The sequence below is a fragment of the Rattus rattus genome, chromosome 5, assembly GCF_011064425.1.
Source record: "Rattus rattus isolate New Zealand chromosome 5, Rrattus_CSIRO_v1, whole genome shotgun sequence".
Lineage (NCBI taxonomy): Eukaryota > Metazoa > Chordata > Mammalia > Rodentia > Muridae > Rattus > Rattus rattus.
In genome coordinates, this window is record NC_046158.1 from 71255335 (window position 1) to 71267873 (window position 12539).

Below are 12539 nucleotides of genomic sequence, written 5' to 3' on the forward strand. Positions count from 1 at the left end.
TACTATAAAAGCCTATATTCAACAAAACTTGAAAATCTGCAGGAAATGGACAATTTCCTAGATAGATAACAATACCAAGTTAAATCAGGAAACAGATAAACCAGTTAAACAACCCCATAACTCCTAAGGAAATAGAACAGTCATTAAAGGTCTCCCAACCAAAAAGAGCCCAGGTACAGACGGGTTTAGTGCAGAATTCTATCATACCTTCATAGAAGACCTCATACCAATACTATCCAAACTATTCCACAAAATTGAAACAGATGGAGCACTACTGAATTCCTTCTATGAAGCCACACTTACTCTTATACCTAAACACACAAAGACTCAAAAAAGAAAGAGAACTTCAGACCAATTTCCCTTATGAATATTACACAAAAATACCAAATAAAATGCTTGCAAACTGAGTCCTAGAACACGTCAAAACAATCATCCACCATGATCAAATAGGCTTCATCCCAGGCATGCAGGGATGGTTTAATATACGGAAAACCATCAACGTGATCCATTATATAAACAAACTGAAAGAACAAAACCACATGATCATTTCATTACATGCTGAGAAATCATTTGACAAAATTCAACACCTTCATGATAAAAAGTCCTGAAAGAATAGGGAACTCAAGGCCCATGCCTAAACATAGTAAAAGCCATATACAGCAAACCAGTTGCTAACATTAAACTAAATGGAGAGAAACTTGAAGCAATCCCACTAAAATCAGGGATGAAACAAGGCTGCCCACTATCTCCCTATTTATTCACTATAGTTCTTGAAGTTCTAGCCAGAGCAATCAGACAACAAAAGGAGATCAAGGGGATACAGATTGGTAAAGAAGAAGTCTAAATATCACTATTTGCAGATGATATAATAGTATATTTAAGTGATCCCAAAAGTTCCACCAGAGAACTACTAAAGCTGATAAACAACTTCAGCCAAGTGGCTGGGTATAAAATTAACTCAAATAAATCAGTAGCCTTCCTCTATACAAAAGAGAAACAAGCCGAGAAGGAAATTAGGGAAACGACACCTTTCATAATAGTCCCAAATAATATAAAATACCTCGGTGTGACTTTATCCAAGCAAGTAAAAGATCTGTACAATAAGAACTTCAAGCCTCTGAAGAAAGAAATTGAAGAAGACCTCAGAAGATGGAAAGATCTCCCATGCTCATGGATTGGCAGGATTAATATAGGAAAAATTGCCATTTTACCAAAAGCAATCTACAGATTCAATGCAATCCCCAATAAAATACCAATCCAATTCTTCAAAGCGTTAGACAGAACAATTTGCAAATTCATCTGGAATAACAAAAAACCCAGGATAGCTAAAACTATCCTCAACAATAAAAGGACTTCAGAGGGAATCACTATCCCTGAACTCAAGCAGTATAACCGAGAAATAGTGATAAATACTGCATGGTATTGGTACAGAGACAGACAGATAGACCAGTGGAATAGAATTGAAGACCCAGAAATGAACCCACACACCTATGGGCACTTGATTTTTGACAAAGGAGCCAAAACCATCCAATGGAAAAAAGATAGCATTTTCAGCAAATGGTGCTGGTTTAACTGGAGGTCAACATGTACAAGAATGCATATTGATCCATGCTTATCACCCTGTACAAAGCTTAAGTCCAAGTGGATCAAGGACCTCCACATCAAACCAGATACACTAAAAATAACAGAAGAAAAAGTGGGGAAGCATCTCGAACACATGGGCACCAGAGGAAATTTCCGCAAAGCTTCTGTAAGGCAAAGGACACTGTGGTGAGGACAAAATGATAACCAACAGATTGGGAAATGATCTTTACCTATCCTACAACAGATAGAGGGCTTATATACAAAATATACAAAGAACTCAAGAAGATAAACTGCAGGGAAACAAATAACCCTAATAAAAAATGGGGTTTAGAACTAAACAAAGAATTCACAGCTGAGGAATGCCGAATGGCTGAGAAACACCTAAAGAAATGTTCAACATCTTTAGTCATAAGGGAAATGCAAATCAAAACAACCCTGAGATTTCACCTCACACCAGTGAGAATGGCTAAGATCAAAAACTCAGGTGACAGCAAATGCTGGCGAGGATGTGGAGAAAGAGAAACACTTCTCCCTTGTTGGTGGGATTGCAGACTGGTACAACCATTCTGGAAATCAGTCTGGAGGTTCCTCAGAAAATTGGACATTGAACTACCTGAGGACCCAGCTATACCTCTCGGGCATATACCCAAAAGATGCCCCAACATATACCAAAGACACATGTTCGACTATGTTCATAGCAGCCTTATTTATAATAGCCAATAACTGGAAAGAACCTAGATGCCCTTCAACAGAGGAATGGATACAGAAATGTGGTACATCTACACAATGGAATATTACTCAGCTATCAAAAACAATGACTTTATGAAATTATAGGCAAATGGATTTGGAACTGGAAAATATCATCCTGAGTGAGCTAACCCAATCACAGAAAACATACATGGTATGCACTTTCGTTGATAAGTGGCTATTAGCCCAAATGCTTGACTTACCTTAGATGCCTAGAACAAATGAAACTCAAGACGGATGATCAAAATGTGAATGCTTCACTCCTTCTTTAAAAGGGGAACAAGAATACCCTTGGCAGGGAAGAGAGAGGCAAAGATTAAAACAGAGACTGAAGGGACACCCATTCAGAGCCTGCCCCACATGTGGCCCATATATATACAGCCACCCAATTAGACAAGATGGATGAAGCAAAGAGTGCATGCTGACAGGAACCGGATGTAGATCTCTCCTGAGAGACATAGCCAGAATATGTCAAATACATAGGCCAGCAGCAAACCACTGAACTGCGAACGGGACCCCCTTTGAAGGAATCAGAGAAAGTACTGGAAGAGCTTGAAGGGGCTCAAGAGCCCTTATGAACAACAATGGCAACCAACCAGAGCTTCCAGGGACTAAGCCACTACCCAAAGACTATACATGGAGTGACCCTGTGCTCCAACCTCATAGGTAGCAATGAATAGCCTAGTAAGAACACCAATGGAAGGGAAAGCCCTTGATCCTGCCAAAACTCAACCCCCAGCGAAATGATTGTTGTGGGGAGGGCATTAATGAGGGGAGGATTGGGAGGGGAACACCAATGTAGAAGGGGAGGGGGAATGGTTAGGGAGATGTTGTTCCCGGAAACCGGGAAAGGGAATAACAATTGAAATGTAAATAAAAAATACTCAAGTTAACAAAGATAAAAAAAAATTATCAATATTGTAAATGGAGGACACTGAAAGGTCATTAGATATTTTTATATTAGAACATTTGGAATGAACTCAAATTTAGATACATCTCCTGAAATGTATTTAAAGGAAGGAGCATCCCTAATTATTTTCCCCACCTATACTCTAGCACAACATGGCTAAAATCTTACTACAATACAGACTGTAACCAAGAGCTGGAAGATCCAGAGTCAATGAAATAAGAACTACAAAATCTTGTGGAATTGGCATCCTCAGTCTCAGTAAGACAAGTGGCCATAGTTCTTCAATTCTATTTACAAGACATAATTTGTGTAAGAAAAGAGTGTAAGGATCTTCAATTTTTAAAAGTCCATTTCATATTAATTGAATAACTGTTGTGAGAAGAATAAACCATAATTTTTCAAATCAATGAGCTATTCACTCCCTTACCTTATTATGCCATCAACTATGAACATGTACATCTTCATGGTAATTTTAGATTTGCATTGGATCTGATATAAATACAGGGATACAAAATTTTTTATTTGAATATTCAAATAGCTTTATTAACTGGTAGGCTATCTCACATAGTACTGGTTTCAACTTACCAAGTGGAACAAACTGAACAACTGCAAATTTAATATGATTTTTCACTAAGGTAAATATTAATCACTGGCCAAACACAAATGAACCTACCATGGTGCAAATTATCCACGAAAAATACACAATGTATATATAATACAAAGTTACAATGTCTCTTATGAATTCTAAGAATTATGGCTTTAGGTTGTCTGAGAGAAGCAATGTCAAGTTTTATATGAGATGACTCTAACAGTACAGACTAGGAACTTCTGCTGGGACAGATAGGCATGTCTGTCCCTCTCCCCACACCACAGTCTGCAGGTATCCCAGGAAATCTGCCACAACCAGGGAGAGAGGTGAAACACCAAATTAGTGCTGCAACTAGGGTTACCACAGAGTCCAGGTGATGCAGGACAACTGTCTATGAGCAAACCCCTTCTCCCTTCTTGCCTGCACCTTGGCTAGGGGCAGATCAGTGGTGACAGCTCCTCCCCCAACCCACCCCAGAGGAACATTTCATTCTAAAACAAAAGAATATACCTTCTTTCAGCACCTCATGGAACCATCTCCAAAACTAACCATATAATCCGTCACAAAACAAGCTTCCAAAGATACAAAAAGACTGAAATAATCATATGCATCTTATCAGATCACCAGGGACTAAAGCTAGACTTCAGTAACAACAAAAACAACAGAAAGCCCACAAACCCATGGAACCTGACCAACTCTCTACTGCCATACTTGGTCAGGAAAGAAAAAAGAAATTAAAGACTTCCTGGAGTTCAATGAAAATGATAACACAGCATACACAAACTTATAGGACACAATGAAAGCAGTGTTAAAAGGAAAATTCATAGCACCAATACCCTCCTGAAGAAATTGGAGAGATCCTACACTAACAACTTAACAGCACATGTGAAAGCCCTAAGACAAAAAGAAGCAAGCACAGCCAAGGTGAGTAGACAGCAGAAAATAATCAAACTCAAGGCTGAAACTACCAGTTAGAAATAAAGAATACAATACAAAGAATGAACAAAACTATGAGCTGGTTCTTTTGAGAAAATCAACACGGTAGATAAACCACGGAGATAGTACCCAAATTAACAAAAGAAGAAATGAAAATGGAGATATAACAACAGAAACAGGAAATTTAGAAATCACCACATCATACTACAAACTGATAGATAATCAACAAAACTGAAAAAATCTAGGTGTAGTGGCTAATTTAGGCAGATGCCACATATCAAAGATAAATCAAAGCAAGGTAAACTTTCTGAACAGTCCCATAACCTCTAAGGAAACAGAAGTAGTCATTAAAAACATCCCAACCAAAACCAGACCAAGGCCAGATGGTTTAATGCAGAATTCTACCAGACCTTCAAAGAAGAGCTAATACCAACACTAATGAAACTATTCTACAAAATAGTAACAGAAGGAACACTGCCTAATTCATTCTATGCAGCCACAGTTACTCTGATACCTAAGCCACATTTCACTTATGAATATTGATTCTTAACAGTAAAAGAACTTCTGGAATAATCACTATCCTCCAACTCTAGCTGTACTATTGAGCAATAGTGATAAACACACACACACACACACACACACACACACACACACACACACGAACAACCAAAAAAACAACAACAAAACAAAAACTATGGTATTGAAGCAAAGACAGACTCATTGATCAATAGAATAGAATTGAAGATCCAGAAATAAGCCCACATGCCTATGGACACTTGATCTTTGACGAACGAGCCAAAACTATACAGTAGTTATACAGTAGTGGGGAAAAGAAAGCATCTTCAACAAATGGTGCTGGTCTAACTGGAGGTATATATTTAGAAGACTGCAAATTGATCCATATTTATCTCCTATACAATCTCAGGTGCAAGTGGATCAAGGGCTTCCATATAAATACTGATATACTGAATCTAATAAAAGAGAAAGTGGGAATTAACCTCAAACACTTTGGTACAGGGTAAGGTTTCCTGAACAGAACACTGTTAGCTCAGGCTCTAAGATGAAATTGATAAACGGGAACTCATGAAACTGAAAAGCTTCTGTAAGACAAAGGATACTGTCAGTAGGACAAAGTGGAATCCTACAGATTGGGAAAAGATCTTCACTAACTCCACAACTGGTGGATGGCTAATATCAAAAATATAAAAATAACTCAAGAAGTTTAAATTGGGGTACAAAGCTAACCAGAGAATTCTGAAAAGAGGAATCTTGAATGGCTGAGAAGCACTTAAAAAAGTATTCAAAGTCCTTAGTCCTCAAGGAAATGCAAATCAAACAACCCTGAGATTCCACCTTACACCAATCAGAATAGTTAAGATTAAAAACTCAGGCTACAGTACATACTGTCAAGGATCTGGAGAAAGAGGAATATTCCTCTAGTGTTGGTGGGATTGCAAACTTCTACAACCATTCTAGAAATCAATCTGGCAGTTCCTCAGTAAACTTGAAATAGATCTACCTGAAGCCCAGCTATATCATTCCTGGGAGTATATCCAAAAGATGCTCTACCATACCACAAAGACAAGTGTTCCACTGTGTTCATAGTGGTCTTATCTGTAATAGCCTGAAGCTTGAAACAACCCACATTTGCCTCAAACAAAGAATCAATAAAGAAAATGTCATTCATCTACACAATGGAATACTATTTAGCTATTAAAAAGTTAGGACATCATGAATTTGCAGGCAAATTGATGGAATTAGAAAATATCATCCTGACTGAGGTAACACACACCCCAAAGACATGCAAAGTATATACTCACTGATAAGCATATATTAGCCAAAAAGTTCAGAATACCCATGATACAACTCACAAACGTAAGAAGCTTAACAAGAAGGAAGAACCAAGTGTAGATACCTGAAATCCATTTAGAAGGGGAACAAAATAATCACCATGGTACTCAGAGGGAGAAAGAAACTGGATGGGAGAGGGGAGGGGGAGGGAAGGGGAAGAGGGGAGTAGAAGAGGTGGGGCAGGAACAGGTATGGGGAGAGACAGGAGAGATGCCCAGAGGACCTGGAAAAGAATAGAAATGTGCATCATTTGGTGTAGGGTGTAGGGGAACCTCTAGAAGACAAAAGTCAAACAGTAGGGAGATAGAACCTAAAGAGACCACCTCTAATAGATAGACGTGGTCCCCAATTGTGGGTTGGGGCCACCCAGCCAGCTTCAAAATTTTTACCCCAGAATTGTTCCTTTCTAAAGGAAATGCAGAGACAAAAAATGGAGCAAAGACTGAAGAAAAGGACACCCAGTAATCCCAACTTGGGATCCATCTTATAGGCAGGCATCAAATCCAGACACTATTACTAAGGCCATATTGTGCCTGCAGCCAAGAACCTGGTGTGGCTGTCCTCTTAGACGCTCTACCAGCAACTGACTGAGACAAATACAGATGCTTATAGCCAACCATTGGACTGAGGTCCGGAGCTCCTATGGAAGAGTGAGGGGAAGGACTGAAGGAGCTAAAGGGAATGGCAACTCCTTAGGAAGACCAACAGTGTTAACTACCTGGACCTCTCAGAGCTCCCAGAGACTAAAACAAACAAGGAGCATACATAGGCTGGTTTGTAGCCCAGGACATAGGTAAAACAGAGGATTGGATTGTATGGCCTCAGTAGGAGAGAATGTGCTCAATCTTATAGAAACTTGATGCCCCAAGGAAGAGGGATGCTGGTGGGGGTGGGTGGGCAGGTGTGGAAACATGCTTTCAGAGGAAGGGGAGAAAGGGGGATGTGGTGAAGAACTCCTGGGGGTGGGACAGGGAAAGGGAGTCAACTTTTGGAATGCAAATAAATAAAATAATTTCAAAAAGATTTAAAAAAATCACAAACTAGAGTTATTAGCCCATATATAAATATATTCTAGGATCACATCAATTATCTATAACCCCTGTATATTGCCAAACTACAATGCCTTCAATATAATACGTATGTATTTCAAAATAAGATCATGAAGAACTAGAAAATGCAAATGTATGTGCTAAAATCATTAACCTGTCAATGGAAGAATGAACACCTGTGTGGTAGATTCCTAAACTTTGTGACCAAAATGAAAAAAATGAAAATGTGGTGAGAAAAAGACTCTAAACAACCACGCTTGAAGTCACTATTGAGGGTTTATATAACAAATCTGAAACCTACATAAAAATAACAAAATGCAGCAGGCCAGGAATGAATGAAAGACAGCTACAATGACACCACAAATAGACCATTCAGATAATACAAAAATTGTTATATTATTTAATTTTATTCATCATTATCATGTGAATGTTATGTATTTCTGTGAGTAAAAGTGTACATATGGAATTCAAAGGACAACTTAACAAAGAAAACACTTCTATATTCTAATAAAGATACTACAAGATAACAAAACACCATGAAAAACAGGTTGTTTATTTATACATAAAATTGAAAAAATTCATAATACAGTGAACTGAGTTTTTAAATATGTAAGCAAACTCTTTCAGTTGAATACAATATTAAGGAATGTGACCATTATGTAAAATAAGGTGAAACTTCATTTGGAATTATGAAGACAGAATAAGAAGCTCTCGTTTGGAGCTAGAGAGGTGGTTCCAAGGTCAAGAACACAGTCTGCTCTTCCAGAGGTCCTGAGTTCAATTCTCAGTGACCACATGGTGGCTCACAATCATCTACTATGAGATCTGCGCCCTCTCCTGGCCTGCAGGTATACATGCCAGTAGACTACTGTATACACAATTAATAAATCTTTTTAAAATATTCATTTTTACTTCAAAAGCTGCAGAAATTGAATACAATTGAAAAATACATTTTAAATGATCACAGTTTTGCTTTTGTACCTTTATATTGATATCTTAATTTCCTAGAAAATTAATCTTAAAATCAATAAATTATTTACGCTAGTTTTAATAATCTATAGACAGAAGAGTCACACCTATAGAGATCAGATTGAGTTAATGATGACATCTTTGCCAACAGTTCCTCCTTGAGACAGGTGGTGGTGGTACAGACCTTTAATACCTGCTCTCAGGAGGCAGAGGTGGATGGAATTCTGATCTGGAGGCTATCCTGATCTACACAGTAAGTTCCAAGACAGCCAAGACTACACAGAGAAACTCTAGCTCTAAAAACAAAGCAAACAATACATTAATGAATAAAAGAAGCTTCTCTCTATACCTTGCTTCAGAATATATATCTGTGTGAGGAAATTATTTTTTAATATTATACCTATAATTACTTTTTAACACCAAAATTTTCTTGTAGCATTTTATCTCTGAATTTCTCAAGGTGCATATTAAAGATTCAACATAGGTGTAAGCTGTAAAATTTCACTTATGGATTTATTATTGGGAAAGATGGAAACAAATATTACGTAAAACACAGACAAGCACAGTGATATGAGAGCTTCAGGTATGACAATCATTAGGTATTAGCCCACCCCTTTTGAGCAGATCCCTGCAGAACTACTAAGACGTACAGTCCTGTAGTGATACTATATAGACAAACAGATGCTTCTCAATTCTTTATGATGATCCTAAAAGAACTTCTAAATTCCTAAATCAGTATTTATTAAGCTCTTTTATAGTAGGACTGCTATTAAGTCCTTTTCCAATAGTCAAAACTGGAATGAGAACTCGCCTCGTCCCCTCTGTGTCATCAGTTAATTGCTTAATAGTAACCAGACTTTCTACTACTTAGAGCACATTCCAAGAGGTTGTAAGTCAATTAACCAAAGGTCATAAAAAGGGACCTAACAATTTATTATAGGTGCTAGGACAGAGGATAAAATATTAACTGAGTTTGTCTATATAAAACTTCATTAATAACCTAGTTATGGTTTTTCATTTTCAATGAACCTGTGAAGCTGAGACAGGTGATGGATGTTGAGTCAGATAATTACTCCTAATGGATATGCATGTAAACTTATTTGATTTATGATTTGAACTTTTGTTAACTTGTGATGAACTTTTATTGCATGATCATGTATTCTGAGAAATATCTAAGTACTGAGTACAAAGAAAAAAAAAATTTTTCCCCTGCCTTGGTTAGGATCTTTCCACTTTCCCCTTTTTCTTAGAAAGCTTTCATAGGTAATTTTTTGCAGTTTCGAAATAAATGTTATAACCAGTTTTCAAAGTGTCGCATTTTCTTCCTGCAACTTCTACTAGCAGACTGAAAGCTAGAGACTTGCAGTTCCTGCTGACTTAGAACAAAGGCCTCATTACTTAATCCCCTACTGTTAGGCTACAGGTGTCAATCACCTAAGCCAGCAGTTTTTTACCCTCAGAGTAAACAAGAAAGGTTTTAGGGCTTTTTAGAAGTTATCAGCATTTCAGTATACTTAGAGACTCTAACTGACTGGAGATCCTCAGTCCTTAGAGTCACAACAGAGTCCTACTCTGTGTCCTGTCTCTCTCTCTCTCCAGGCCGTAAGGTTCCTGAAACAAACCTGACAGTTCATAATGGGTAAATAGTGCAGGCTTACAGATGGCTATATATTAATCATAAGCTATCACCATCAGGAAAAAGACCTGAGACCCGTAAAAATAGTGTTATCTAGGACAATTATTTCATAAGGCATTCTCGTTTGTGGTGAGCTGTAATCCTGTACATCACACACCTACCTATTCTAAAGTCATACCACATCTCTATGTATGATCTTGACTTTGTTAGTTTTATTTAGTCAAACAAAACCAACTCATCTCTATTACCAATTGCTGTGTTAGAATCTGATATGATATTTTTCAGACTCTTATAGTAAGATATGCAGTGAGACTGGAGAAAATGGAAACTCGAAAGACGGATAGTTAAAATATATGGTTTTCTAGAGACTAACATTGCACAAAAATGGAACCTTCATGTAAGGATTCAGAAAAAAAAGTAAAATAGTTTAGGGAAAGCTCCACAAAGACATTGGCTGTAAGTATAGTTACATGTTTCTGTTTGCAGATCGGAAGATAAAGAAATTGAACTGGGTGACCTCTGAACCCTTCCCATTCAAACTCTCCAGCATACTAGGTGCATGCCAACAGGATCCTGAATGAGTTGGAGAGGATAAACTCTGTGACATTGTTTCTCTGTCCCATTACTCTTTCATAAGACATGTTACAGACAAGAGCTCAGAAAAAACAGGACCTGCATGAAACTATAAAGCTCATGAATGAAGCTTTTCACTATTCTGAATAAATACTTTTCTATTATATGATAACATAACAGCAATTATCAACTTAATTGCATTACTTTAAAACCTCCTGCAATAGTAACTGAGATGAAGAATTCAATGAGTGTAATGACAAAAAAACAACTCTGCATTTCAAATACAGCTTGGACGTGAGAGAAGATAATGGAGGTGTCTTTTCTGGAAAGAGAAAACAGAGGGATGAACAATGGACCAATACACTACACTCACAGTTTATCTCACCTAGGTGGCCGTCAGCAACTTAATAAACTTCCAGGTTTGTCACTTTTGTTACTTTTATCATGGGAAAATCCAAAGCAACTAATCCTTAGTGTTATGTTGTTTTGTTTTTAAATTAAATCTTAGGAACTTAGTACTATGCCTTGGCAATATCTTGAGTATTGAATAAAAATAAATAGTCAGGATCTGTGTTAATTTAATTGAAAATATGGACCTGGTCGACAATATACCTCTTGAACTGACTTTTGGATAAAGGATAAAATTATATCTATTAAGATATATCTATTTCATATAAAAATATGAGTATAACACTTACCAGTATGTGGAGGCATTTTGACTAGAAACCAGTAAGTGAAATCTACAATTAGCAATTTATTAGCACAAAAGGACATGTCTGAGACTTCATTAGGAAATTGCTATGGTACGGCAGTTTAAACTTATTGGCTAAGCATATTGACCTTTAAATTTATTGGCTAACAAGCATGACCAGATTATGACTTAAATTCTAACTCTATCTGGGACAAGAGAGTCAAGTGACTGTCAGTCAGTACATTCTGTGGTTTTTAAAGAATGTTCTTGATCCTCTGGAGAACTGTGGGTGGAGAATGGAACTTGGCTTAGTCTTGACCTGAGGCAGGTGGTGTAAGGCTGTCAAAATCCCCAAAATCTTCAATACAACAGAAGTCCTCAGTGTGGAGTGCACTCTTTACTCTGCCTGAAGTTGATGTTTTACACCAGGAGTTTTTGCATGGTATTTTTCATCTCTGCATTTCTCAGAGTATATATTAAAAGGGTTCAGTATGGGAGTGATAAACTGTAAAACCATACTTATTGACTTATCAATGGGAAAGTTAGACACTGGCCTAATATAAATGAAAATGCAGGGGACAAAAAAAAAGAACAACCACAGTGATGTGGGAGCTGCAGTGGACAAGGCTTTCGTCTCCCTTTCCTGACTGTAGTTTTTAAGAGAGTTTAGTATGAATGCATAGAGATTAAAGAAGAATAAAAATGACCATACAGATTGCTCCACCATTCATAACCACAGTAAGGCCAAATGAAGTAAGTGTCACTGCATGCAAGTTCTCAATAGTGGGTACATGTCACAGATGAAAATGGTGATGACATTGGGTCCACAGAAAGGCAAATTAGACACAAAAGCAAGTTGAATCACAGAGTGAGCAAACCCACCAACCCAGGCTATCACCCAACAGAAGGATTCAAATCTGTCGATTCATGATGGTCCAAATAGTGAAGGGGTTTACAGATGGCCACATATCGATCGTAGGCCATCACCACCAGGAGGAAGACCT

At 37.5% G+C, this 12539-nt stretch overlaps 1 pseudogene; it reads right to left on the reverse strand.

The window, feature by feature from the left end:
• Nucleotides 1-11843: 11843 nt before the first annotated feature.
• LOC116900894 overlaps nucleotides 11844-12539 on the reverse strand; it is an 8712-nt pseudogene continuing 8016 nt past the window's right edge.